We start from the raw sequence: 13,666 nt of genomic DNA on the forward strand, positions 1-13,666 counted from the left end.
ATAGTTTTTTGTTAGAACATCGATGGATCGAGAAAGTACTAGAGGCGAAGGTTGGGATTAGGACCTGGTCAGATCACTCCCCCATTACATTAAAAATGAGATTGGGGATAGAACAACTTAAAAGGACTTCATGTTTTGCTACTCAGTTCTTCTACTGACTGTTTTCTTTATTTCTTTGTTGAGTGTTTTCTTTGTGCTCTGTTAAATCAATAAAAACTTATTGAAATTAAAAGGATTTCATGGAAAATTAATGAGGAATTAATTAAGGATAAAAAATGGGGAAGAGAAATTGAGAAAGAACTGGAATTTTATTTCCAAAATAATGATTTAGAGGAGACACCTAAAAATATTATATGGGAGGCAAAAAAAGCCTATATGCGGGGTATCCTAATTTCAAAAGGAGTACAAAGAAAGAGAGAAAAAACTAAAAGTAAAGATAGATTGATGAGAGAGGTATATGACCTGGAACAAAAGCATAAAAAAACAAATAAGGAAGAACTGACCTCCCAACTAGAGAGGAAGAAAGAGGAATTAAGATACCTAGTAGAACAGGAAATTCGACAGGATTTTAATAGGGTGGCAAGAGAGAAATATGTGGAAGGCAACAAAATTGGGAAAAACTTGGCAAGGATCCTTAAAAAAAAAAAGCAATGAATTTTATAGATAAGATTAAAAGTAAAAGTGGGGAACTAGTCCATTCAACTACTGAAATAGCAAGGGAATTTCAAAAATACTATGGTAATTTATATGCGGTAAGAAGAGAGATAAAAACTCAGATAGAGGAGAGAAGATCAAAACATATTTGGAAAACGCAAAAATGAAAAAAATAGAAAAGGAAAAATTAATACTCCTTGAGGCCCCAATTACAGAACAGGAGATATTAAGAGCCATAAAAGATACTAATGTAGGGAAAAGCCCAGGACCGGACGGGTTCACCATTAGTTATTATAAACATTATAAGGAGCTCCTTGTCCCAAGGCTTGAGGGGTACATGAATGGACTAGGCACCCAATTTAATATGAGTAAAGAAGCTCTTTTGGCATCAATTACAATCATCTTAAAAGAAGAAAAAGATCCAACGATGTGTTCTAGTTATAGACCGATCTCGCTCTTAAACGCCGATACTAAATTATTTACAAAAATATTAGCAACAAGAATGAAAGGGCTGATGAACGAGTGGATCCATAATGACCAGGTGGGTTTCATTCCTGGTAGGCAAGGGAGAGATAATGGTATTAGAACGATTCTCTTGATGAAACAAATGCTTAAAAACAAGACCCAAAGTGTGATACTGTCAATAGATGCTGAGAAAGCATTTGACAGGGTCAACTGGGAGTTCATGATAAAAACACTAGAGGAATTAGGTTTATGGCCTAGAATGATGGCATGGATCAAGATATTGTATAGCCATCCCTCAGCAAAAATAAAAATAAATGGGACGCTGTCCGAACCATTTAAAATGTATAATGGAACGAGACAGGGATGCCCCCTATCCCCAATGCTGTTTGTCGTTTCCTTAGAACCACTACTTGCAACAATAAGAGGAAGTATTGACATCAAGGGGGTAAAAGTTGGGAAGGTAGAGCATAAGGTCGTGGCTTTTGCCGACGACTTACTCCTCTACGTCTCCAACCCCAGAAGTTCCTTGCCAAACATAATTTAAATTTTGAAGCAATATGGAGAACTCTCAAATTTAAAAATCAACCAAACAAAATCGATATTAAGTATTAAAATGAACATACAACAGAGAAATAGACTAAAAAGTGAATTCCCCTTTGTATGGAGAAGAGAGGAATTAAAATATCTAGGAATTAAATTAACACCGTCCCCAGAAAAGTTATATAAGGCAAACTTCTTACCCCTATTGAATGAAATAAAAACAGAAATAAGTAGACTAAAATCAAGAGCCATATCATGGATGGGAAGAATTAATATCATAAAGATGGCAATCCTACCAAAAATATCTTATAAACTTCAAATGATACCAATACAGATCCCACAGGACTTCTTTAAAACATTAAAAGCATTGATAACAAGGTTTATATGGAAAAATAAAAAACCACGGATAAAATACACAACACTAAGTAAAAGTAAGAGAGAGGGGGGATTAGCATTACCCGATTTTAAAAAAATATTTTCAGGCATCAATTCTTACACGGGTGATGGAATGGGGGAAACTAGATAGCGAAAAAAATTGGGTTAAAATAGAAAACACAATGAGTGAAACACACTTAGGCAAAATTATCTGGATTCCACCTAAATATAGAAAGTTGAATAGTAACACGCACATTATTACACGACAGGCACTAAAAATTTGGGATATAATATACACCAGAGAAAAATGGAAATATAATTCACCATTAACACCACTGCAGGACACAACATTTTTTGCACCAGGAGAGGGAAGGGAATTTGGAAAATGGATGGGAGAGGGGGATGTAAGGCTAAACGATATAATGAAGCAGGGAAAAATTATCACGTTATCTGATTTAAAAAAGAGGGTAAACTGGAATCTTACCGAATGGAGGTACTGTCAGTTGAGACACTTTGTTGCATCGCTACCTCAGCCGATAAGAGAGATGAATGAATTATTACCATTCGAACAAATATGTACATCGGAGAAAATAAGAAACAGTGTCTCAATCATCTATAAAATCCTTAATGAAGGAGAGAAACAGACAGCACCTCCATTTGTAGAAAAATGGGAAAAGGATTTGGGTCCCCGTGATGAGGGATTCCAATGGGAAAAAAGTTTTAAACTGGTACACAACTCCGCAATAGATATGAGTACGGCAGAAATGGATTACAAACTTATCTCCAGATGGTATAATACCCCAGACAAAGTGGGGACATACCAACTGGAGAGCTCAAAATATTGTTGGAGGGGGAATGCCCAAAAATTAGAGAATACTTGAAGGAAGTATTATCTTTTAATTAAAAAAATTACCAATATAGATATTAATGAGGATCCTTGGGTATGTTTATTTCATGGGACAAAAATGTTGATAAAACAATATAAAAAATCATTGATTCCTCATTTGTTAAACTCAGCAAAAAGTCTAATTCCCCTAAAATGAAAAGAAAAGGAACCCCCATCATATAAAGAATGGTTTCTTCGAGTGGAAAAAACGAGAAAGCTAGAATTGTTAAGAGTGTGGGGAGAAGAGCAATATGAGAATAGGGTAGAGATATGGGAGATATGGCAAATTTTTAAATAAACAAGGGATTACTCACTGACTTAAGAAAGGGGGTGGGGGAATGGGGTGCTGGGAGGGAAGGATGGGAGGGGTGTTATTGGAAAAAATGTTTTTCTTTTGGAAAATGAAATGGTATATATTAAAATTTTTGTATGTTGAAAATCCTTAATAAAGAAATATAAATAAAAAAGAACAGAAGCTGTAAGTCTCCAACGTATCCGGAAGAAGCAACGAGTTCCGTCTTCCTCTGTGCCTCCCAACAAGATTAAATTGATTAGAGGATCATCGAATAATAGCGGCATCTAGTGGTGCGAGCTTGACGGTGCTATAGGGCTCAGCTGGCTAATTCTTTGAGAACATAGAAAAAGAATCATCGTCCCTTAATAGGAGCTAGGTGCGCCACCTACTGGAGAAAAACTATAATCCACATCAAGATCAGGAAATCAATGGAGCCAAGAAGAAGAAAGTGTCCCAGGACTCCCACTAACAAGTGGGGCAACGGATGGAAATCAATTGCATAGGAAAATGGTTGGTAAAGTCCGACCTTGTCTGACGAGTTAGTTGTAATCTCTAAGTCTAGGAGTTTTGGGTGGAGAAGAAAATGATGGGTGGGCACCTTTATTTTTCCCTTTCTTCCCCTTAGTAGATGGGGATCTGTAAGCAGAGGGTGAGTTTTCAAAGGTCGGCGGACCAGATGGTGAGGGTGGCAAAAGGAATTCCGCATACCACTCTGGAAGGTTAAATGGATCTAATTGAAGACTCTCACAAAAGGAAGGCAAGTCATCAGGGGTACGTAATAGAAATTGTTTGCCGCGGTATGCAGCTTGAACCTCCTCTGTAACTCTAAGATGGCAACCTGTAGAAATTTTTCAAGTGTCGCCTATGGGGATTTTTAAGTACCAAAGTTTGTCGCCATTCTGTGAGCGTGCGCAATTTTGAAGCATGACATGTTGGGTATCTATTTACTTGGCGTAACATTATCTTTCACATTATGGAAAAAAATTAGGCTAACTTTACTGGTTTCTTATTTTTTAATTGAAAAAAGTGAATTTTTTCCCAAAAAATTGCGTTTGGAAGACCACTGCGCAAATATGGTGTGATAAAAAATATTGCAATAATCTCCATTTTATTCTCTAGGGTCTCTGCTAAAAAAATATATAATGTTTGGGGGTTCTAAGTAGTTTTCTAGCAAAAACAACTGATTTTAGCTTGTAAACACCAAATGTTAAAAATAGGCCTAGGCAAGTGGCTAGAATGCATGATGGTGCTCCTTGGATGTTGGGCCCCTCTATATGGCTAGGCTGTGAAAAAGTCTCACACATGTGGTATTGCCATACTCAGGAGGAGTGGCAGAATGTATTTTGGGTTGTAATTTTTGCTGTGTACATGCTATGTGTTAGGAATATCCTATAAATTGACAACTTTGTGTAAAAAAAATAAAAGTTTTCATTTTTTTCCCCACATATTCCAAAAACTTGTGGAAAAAAATGACATGTTCAAACGACCCATAATGCCTCATAGAATATACGTTGGAGTGTTTGCTTTCCAAAATGGGGTAATTTTGTGGACTTTTCCATTGTATTGGTGCTATAGGGCCTTCAAAAGTGTGATAGGTAGTAAGAAAGTTTTATGTGTATTTATGCTCCTAGAACGCCTGAAGGTGCTACTTGGAATGTGGAGTCTCTTTTTGTAGCCAGGCTGTGTAAAAGTCTCACGCATGTGGTATCACCATACTCAGAAGGAGTAGCAGAATGTATTTTGGGGTGTCATTTTTTCTGTGTACGTGCTGTGTGTTAGAAATAGCTTATAAATTGACAACTTTGTGGGAAAAAAAAGAAAAAAACATTTTTTTTCTTAATTTTCCCAAGAATTGTGGGAAAAAATTATAACTTCAAAAAAACTTACCATGCTTCTTACTAAATACCTTGGACTGTCTACTTTACAAAAATGGGTCATTTGGGGGGTATTTGTACTGTCCTGACATTTCAGGGCCTCAAGAAAGGACATAGGCCGTCAGTACCTCTGGTGTGATCAATTTTCAGTAATTGGTACCATAGCTTCTAGACTCAATAACTTTCACACAGACTAAATAATATACACTAATTTGGGTTAATTTTACCAGAGATATGTAGCAGTATAAATTTTGGCCCAAATGTATGAAGAAAAATTATTTTTTTTTGCAAAATTTTATAATAGAAACTAAAAAAAGTGTTTTTTTTCAAAATTTTTGCTCTTTTTTGCTAATATATCACGAAAAAAACCCAGTTGTGATCAAATACCACCAAAAGAAAGCTCTATATGTGTGAAAAAAATGATAAAAATGTTGTTTGGTTACAGTGTAGCATGACTGAGCAATTGTCATTCAAAGTGTGAGAGTGCTGAAAGCTGAAAATTGGTCTGGGCAGGAAGGGGGTCTAACTGCTCTGTATGGAAGTGGTTAAAGAAACGTTGATTCACACTTATAAAGACAGAGAGCACTTTCAGTTCTTTTTTTTTTTCAATAATTCTATCGCTATTTCTGGGAAAGAAAAGAAGTTTTGTAGGTTGTGACGGCAGTTAAAGGGAAACACATACGTATTTGACCTTTGATACCAAGGTTCCAGTTCTGAAGTTGAGCGACCTTTGTCACAGTTAAAGGTGTTTTTACCACAAGTTTATATAAAAAAAAAAAAAAAACAAAAACAATGCACATGCTTTGACCTTTAAATGTTTAAGAGTCCATGCTTTAAGGCGAGCAGTCATATTGTGATTCTTGGTGGTGGACTTCACTTCACATATATGGTGATTTGCGTTTTTGAGTGTTAGAAAATAAGATTTGTTACCATTTTGCATTTCTGTCACTTTCTTTCTGGACTATTCATTGGACTGTTCATTTTGAGCTTTTGATTGCTTTTGATTTAGCAACATTATGTGCTTTTAAAATGTCACTTATTTACTAGTGAATGTAGGTGGTGAGTGAGTCCCTCTCATATTTATACTATTGTACAAAATTGGTCACTTTTGTGCTGGGGCTTATTGATTTATTGGTATCGTTTTTAGCGGTGAGTGAGAAAAGTTTTTTATTTTTATTTTACATACTTTCCAGCCATTGTACAAAATCTGTGGCTGTTGTCCCTGAAATAAGTCACTCCAATATTTATTTTAGGATAAAACCTTCCTCTTATCTCCCTCCTAAATTGTGGCCTAGCTAAATTTGATATTTTCTAGCCTCAATACAATGTCTATGGATGTCTACGGATATTGTTTTTATTTCTCTTACAGTGCAACCTAACTTTCTTGCATACTTTTTAACCACTGTATAATGTTTGTGGCTATTGCCTCTGAAATAAAACATTCTAATGTTTATATGTGACAGAATCTGCCCTGTGCTAAATAAATGTAAATCGAGGCAGCTAACACAAAGGTAGTATAACAAATCTTCAAAGCAGATACATAAAAAAGTATAGCGCTGTTTATATCAGGACAAAACTTGCCTCATCTTTCCATTTTACATTGCTGCCTAACCAAGCTGCTTGCATACCTTCTGACCACATTGCAATATTTGTGGCCACTGTCTGCTAAATAATACACTATGATTATTAATTTATTTCAAGATAAAACCTGCCTTGTCTATTTCATTGCTGCCTAACCAAGCAGCTAACATACATTCCAGCTAATGTACAATATTTATATCTATTTACTCTTTTTCATAATAAAACTTGCCTTGTTTCTCCCTCTTAAATTGCAGCCCTAGCAAGCTGCTTTGCTTACATACTGTTCAACCATTGTAAAATATTTGTGGCTGTTGTCTTTAAAATAATATAATTTAATTTTTAATTAAAGATAAAACCTGCCTCACCTCTCCAACCTACATTGCAGTCCTATGAAGCTTCTTGCATATTGTTGAGCCACTGTATAATACTTTGGCCATATTCTCTCTGAAATTCTACACTGTCTACACACATTCTACACTTCATGCCCCATCACCCCACTAATATTCCTGCATTTCTAAGTTAATTACTTGTCGCCTCTGAAATAATACACACTAACGTTAATTTAAAGATAAAACCTGCTATGTCTACCATATCCAAAGCCTATATCTTGAATAATTTGGAAATAATTTAGGATATAGGGATTTTAGGGGGGTTCAGAGAATATAAGTTTTGTTTTGTTGTGTTTTTTGGACTATGTTTAAATATTTTATCTATTGTTCTATTTTGACAATGCAGTATTACACAGTGAAAAAGAAACTCACAAAACAAACTATATGCTGAAACATTTTGCATGTGTAACTTAGGCTTGTTACTGCTGGATAAAAAAAAGGTGTTACAGCCAAAACTATCTTGAAAAAAGAGCCTTCATTTAATCCAAGTTTAATGTAAAAGTAAAAAAAATCAATTGGACATCCAAAATATGTGATGCCAAATGACGGTGTTCTTGATGCTGTCAGTGAAAAATGTTGCACATATTGCCACAAAGTCCAATTAAAAGAGGACTCTCTTGCAGCTGTACAGTTTTTTTTGTAGCTTTTTTTTTCCTTTGTTAAAATTCCTGTATGACTTTCCATGTTATAAACTTGCTCATTAGCCCTAGAAATATCCAGGACGTAAGTTCAAAATTCATACCCTCTAGACGTCAATGGAGTTTGATTTTAGGTTCGGGTGTTGCCGACTTAACACAGGATTTGACAATCCTAACCATGAATTGAAACTTGAACTCACTCATTCCTTCTTTCTTTGTGCAACAATGTATCTAATAGTAATTTAATAAAGGAGAATTTTGACAGTGTAGGCATTTATACACCAGCAGAATAGCTAATATCCACATCCACGACACTCCAATCCATGAGGCGACCTCCCCCTTGCCGTACCACCAGGCCAGCCAACCTACCCAGCAAATGCAATTCCAAGCAAAGCCACATCCCCCAATGATTCACCCACTGTTCAGGAATCTGTTTCGATTACTCATGATCCTCTTCCTTCCATGACTCAACCCATATTGTCTCCATCCAGTACACCAAACCCAGGCAGTGAATCACTATGCACCCAGGTTTCCACCGCCACTGTGCCTGATTCTCTTCCTCCTCCTAACACTTACCCCCTATCCCCCTTGTCCACCACTTCTACCTCAGACAGCAACCCCTCATCCACTGAGGTAGTGATCTTTAAATCCAGTAATATACATTTACCGATCAATGGTCCATCAGCATTTCATCTAACGCCTCTCATCTTGGTGATCTCACAGTCACCTCTGCAGTACACCCTGTTTCCTCACAGTTGGTAACCACCAACACTTCAAATCACCATCCTGAGTCTTCATCCCAAGAACATTTTTAGAGTACAGTCCCTCCCCAGCCAACCCTCAAAAAATAAAGTACACTGAAGAGGCTCGGGGGGGGGGGGGGGGGGCTTGGACAACATAGATCTAATGTCTCCCACCAAAACCAATCCACGGAGATTATAAAAATCTATAATCTCTCCAGTTATCATTTGTCCTAAGAGGATTCAAATCTACTTGGCTTTGCTCCTACTACTACACCTCATTTTATTAGGTGTAGTATATAGCTATGGGGGGTATAGCTATGGGGGGTGAACTGAGTCAGTGTTGTGGCTTCCGAGAAACCAAGTGGTCATTTATTATGAGATGGTTCCTCAGGTGTTTCCTTCTGACAGGTCCAAGGTGGGCTTCCTAATCTCGTTGCTCTCGGACAAGGACTTGGCCTGGGCAGATCTCTTATGGGAGAACAATAATTCTGTTATACTCGATTACTCAATTAGTTGCCTCCTTTTGTAGGGTATTCGATATGCCTGCTCGCTCTAAGCTCTACTAAGCTGCTCATGTCCATTCAACAGGATGAACGAACCGTTGCCGAGGATGCCATCGAGTTTCGTACCCTGGCAGCAGAGGTGGGCTGGAATAATGAAGCTCTGGTTGCTGTCTTCCCTCATGGTCTCTCTGATGCATTGAAGGATGAGATTGCCAAGGATCTCCCTGACAAGCTCGAGACTCTTATTTCCTTCCTGATTTTGATCAATACCAGGCTCAGGGAGAGACCATAGTTTAAGGAGCGCTGACCTACCAGATTGGCTCCTACGTGTTCTTTCGCACTCATTCCTCCCTCACCTCCCACACCTCCTGGGGATGGGGCTTCTGGCTGTGAACACATTCAGCTGGGGTTCACTTGTCTTTCCTAGGCTGAGCGGGCCTTTAGGAGAAGGGAGGGCTGTTGCATGTATTGCCGTCTTGGTGGGCATTTCGTGAAATCTTGTCCGACCCGCCTGGGAAATGCTCGCACCTAAGGTCCTGTTGGGGGCAGATCTTAGGTGGAATTTTCTCGTCCTAGGTTTCCGTAAAGATACATTTCTAATCACAGTTGTCCTCTACTTGGCAGCAGGTTCGTGGTTAAACTCAGGCGTTGGTAGACTCCAGTGCTGGCAGGTATTTTATTGAAAGTACGTTTGCTACTATAAATTTCATACCCTCGCAGCCTTGTGTTTCTCCAATAGTTATCGAGGTGTTTGATGGTAGACCCCTGCAACCGACACAGGTTACCCACATGACGGTTCCGGTTGATATGGCAATAGGGGCTCTTCGCAGGGAGTCGACCTGTTTCCAGGTTATTTGATTGGCAGTCGGTCGAGATCCTCTCTTGGTCTCCACAGTGTGGCGCTGTTTGTATCCATGGGCCTGTTAAGGTACTTTGTATCTTCTCGGATTCAGTGTCTCCTACTGAGTATCAAGATGTATTTGACAAGGTACTTCTTCCTCCTCCTCGTCTGTACGATTGTGCCATAGACTTGCAACCTGTTGCCATTTCCCCTTGTGGCAGGGTTTATCCTCTCTCGATTGCGGATGAATAAGGCCATGGAGGGGCACATCCGCAAAATCCACTTCTCCAGCTGGTTCCGGTTTTTTCTTCATAAAGAAAAAAAGGGGGGGGGGGTGAGTTGAGACCTTGCATTGATTATAGGGACCTTAATCACATCACGGTCAAGAAGGCATACCCAATTCCGTTGATCACTGAATTGTTCGACCGCCTCAAGGGAGCAACAGTCTTTTTCAAGCTAGATCTAAGGGCCGCGTATAACCTTGTAAGGATCAAGGAGGGAGACCTTGTTTAATACCAGAACCGGTCATTACGAATCTCTGGTGATGCCCGTTGGCATGTGAAATTCGCCCGCTGTCTTCCAGGAGATCATCAATGATGTCTTAAGTGATATGTTGCAGCAATGCGTGGTAGTCTAATATAAAGATATTTTATCTTTATTTACTCGATCTCCATTGAATCACACTACCTGGATGTCAGACAGGTGCTGCAACGGTTATGTGAGAATGGGCTTTTCTGTAAGCTTGAGAAATGTGAATTCCACCTGTCTCAGGTTGCCTTCTTGGGCTACATAATTTCTGCTGAAGGGTTCTCTATGGAACCTAAGAAGGTTTCAGCTGTTCTATAATGGCCTCACCCCAGTGGTCTCCATTCCATTCAGCATTTCCTTAGGTTTGCCAACTACTAGCAAAAAATTTTGAGACCACTGTCTCTTTAAAGCCAGTAGCTTTTCTCTCTCTCTTGCAGGATCTCCTTTCCTGCACACATGGTTTGTGCAGTCTCATGCACCAGACAAAGTTCATCAAAAATTTTGAGACCACTGTCTCTTTAAAACACGTTCACAGGACAGATGAACAGGGATCTCTGCTTCTGCCCAATGCATACCTCCACCATATGTGGGGACTTTAGCTCTGTGGTAGGCGTGGATGACCCCTTGGGGGGATTCGTTACACAGGGAGATAGCCGAGAAGTGGTTGCAAACAAAACAGTTTGTTTATTCTTGCTATTTTCTTCACACAAGTGCAAGCATCAAAAACATCAAAATAAAAATAAAACACAAAATAAATCCTTGCCACTGTGGGCGGCTACCTTCTCACATACAGGAACCTATCTAATGAAGTCTTTCCCCAACCTACTGTTGGGCAGACTTGGCTGATCATACAGCAGACTCTCAATAGTCCATGTTTTATCTTCACACAACAAATGTCCATTGAACATGTCCCTTTTCCTCTTCACATTGAACATGTCTCTTGTCTCTTCACATAACAAACAGTTCATTTATTTCTTCCACATAGAAATAGTTCATTTTCTCACCTTGAGATGTCTTCAGTCTTAATGAATTTCCCCTTCACACAGGAAATGTCCATTGGTTTCTTTTCACATAGAAACGATCCAAGACCTCTCGATGTAGTCTTCACACTTGTTACCCTCTTCAGCGCACATCGCTTCAGGAGGTCTTCCCCATGCTCACACAGCTTTCAGGGGGCACACATCTGACTGTCCTCCTCTCCCCATGCCCACACAGCGTCAGGAGGCAGCAATCAATCGACTTCCTCTGGACCAATTATAGAGGCCTTCATTTCCTCATTCTGAACAGCTGAAGTCTGTTCAACGTCCTTAGACAGTTCTGGCTACCTTTGCAGCCGACACCCTATAGTAATTGGTGAATTTTCTAAACCAGGTGGAAATGTATCTCCTGTCTGTGACTACATCCACAGATTTACCTGACTTCCTGTCACAATATATATACATTATATATATATATATATATGTATACCCCTAACCCAGAATCTGTATAGTGGGATCACCCTGACATGGCAGAGATTGGTCACCCTGGCATGGCAGAGTCAGGTCACCCTAAACTACACTACGGTCACCCTGACATGGCAGAGTTCGGTCACCCTGGCATGGCAGAGTCAGGTCACCCTAAACTACACTACGGTCACCCTGCCACTTAATATTATCCCTACAAAAACTAGATTTTTGAATCTAACTATAGTGGTATATAGTACCCTAACTACACTGCATATCCCTTTCCTCACACTAATAATTGCAAAATGACACTGGAGCTTTACAAGCAGCAGGAGAAACACAAATGCTTCCACTCTCTTCCACAGCCCCTGTATTACAGTGCTAGAGGTTTGGCGGGGCTATGTTATATACTGGGGGGCGTATTCACTCCTGATTGGCCTCTGTACCCCGTAGTCACTCCAATCACATTCCTAGCAGACTCCTGCCCCCTCAATTGGCTTTTACTGAAGTTTCTGGGCCAATCACGGGCTTTTAAAGCCCAGTTCCTGTCCCATTGCATTTTGGGCGGTTCTGGTGACCAAATTCCGAACTTTTACCGCAAAAAGTTCGGAATTTGGCCGAATTTCGAACACCCAATGTTCGGGACGAACCGATGGTCAACCCGAACCGTTCAATCATCCCTACTCATAAATACAAATTACATTATGTTTTAGTTTGAAAACATAATAAACCTCTTCTGGACCAGAAGGTTTTACCCCCTTAATGACCGGGCCATTTTTTGAGATATGGCACTGTGTTACTTTAACTGACAATTGCGCGGTCATGCGACGCTGTACCCAAATAAAACTGATGTCCTTTTTTTCCCACAAATAGAGCTTTCTTTTGGTGGTATTTGATCATGTATTTTTTGCGCTATAAACACAAATAGCGACAATTCTAATACTTTCTGCTATAAAACATTCCTAATTAAAAAAAAATTTAAAGATCAATTTTTCATCATTTTAGGCCAATATGTATTCTGCCACATAATTTTGGTAAAAATAAAAATCCCCATAAGTGTATATTGATTGGTTATCGCGTCTACAAACTAGGGGAAACATTTATGTCATTTTTATTTATTTATTTTTTTACTAGTAATCACGGCAATCAGCGATTTTTAGCAGGACTGCAACATTGCGGCAGACAGATCGGACACCTAACTGACATTTTTGACACTTTTGGGGGGACCAGTGACATTACTACAGAAATCAGTGCTAAAATGATGCACTGTTACTGGACACTGGCAAGGAACGGGTTAACACCAGGGAAGATTAAAGGGTTAAATGTGTCCCTAGGGGGTGCTTTCTAACTGTGTGGGGGGTGGGCTTACTGAATGAACACAGAGACCTGTGTTCCTAAATAAGAGAAACACAGGATCCCTGTGTCCATTACTGACAGAACAGCGGTCTGCCGTGTTTAACCACTTGCTGACCGCCCGCCGCACATTTACTGCGGCAGGGCGGCTCGGCTGCGCTCAGTCAAGTAGTACTACGTGACTTCCTGCACATGGTTTCGGCGGCACGAGCGCGCCACCGGAGCCGCGCTCCCGCTGTGTTCAGACACAGCGGTAGGCGGGCCGCGGGAGGAGCATCGGCGATTGCCGCTGCCCTCCCGCGATCGTCAGAGAAACCAAGAGAAGACTCGCCTGCTTTGTTTACATAAGCTCTTCTTAGATCTTCTGTCACACAGTCAGGGAGAGATCAGCAGTTTCAGCTGAGCTGAAACTGCGATCTCTCTGTGCCTGTCACAGAATCATCCCCCCACACAGTGAGCAAGCATTTTAGGCATACATTTAACCCCTTTGATCACCCCCAGTATTAACTCCTTCCCTGCCAGTGTCATTTATACAGTAACAGTGCATATTATTTAGCAC

The sequence above is a fragment of the Pelophylax lessonae genome, assembly GCF_965119305.1.
Source record: "Pelophylax lessonae genome assembly, chromosome: 1".
Classification (NCBI taxonomy): Eukaryota; Metazoa; Chordata; class Amphibia; order Anura; family Ranidae; genus Pelophylax; species Pelophylax lessonae.